A 309-nucleotide genomic window follows, 5' to 3' on the forward strand; every position below is an offset into this window, starting at 1 on the left:
CCGAAGCGCCCTCTGCCGTTTTTCGAAGGCGAAGCGAAAAAGGCTTACAGCACCGGGTATTCCCAGGCGGTCACCCTTCCAAGTACTAACCAGGCCCTTCTCTGCTTAGCTTCCGAGATCGGACGAGATCGGGCGCTCCCAGAGCGGTGTGGCCGTAATCCACCCAGGCGCCCCCAAACGGCCCTTCAAAAGATGTTCTACGGCTAATTGACAAAAACGTATTCTGCCCATAATGTCCAAGGTGCTCCAGAGTCACTTGGAATCCACAGGCACTGATTCCTGGGTAAACATCCAGGAACCGGGACACCG

General features: G+C 56.0%; 1 non-coding gene across 1 annotated transcript; it reads right to left on the minus strand.

Moving 5' to 3' along the window:
• Positions 1-41: 41 nt before the first annotated feature.
• LOC123964838 lies at positions 42-160 on the minus strand. The gene has a single exon (XR_006823546.1). It is a non-coding gene; the product is annotated as a 5S ribosomal RNA (ribosomal RNA).
• Positions 161-309: the final 149 nt, after the last annotated feature.

Source organism: Micropterus dolomieu, unplaced genomic scaffold (genome assembly GCF_021292245.1).
Source record: "Micropterus dolomieu isolate WLL.071019.BEF.003 ecotype Adirondacks unplaced genomic scaffold, ASM2129224v1 contig_5667, whole genome shotgun sequence".
In the NCBI taxonomy this organism is placed as follows: domain Eukaryota; kingdom Metazoa; phylum Chordata; class Actinopteri; order Centrarchiformes; family Centrarchidae; genus Micropterus; species Micropterus dolomieu.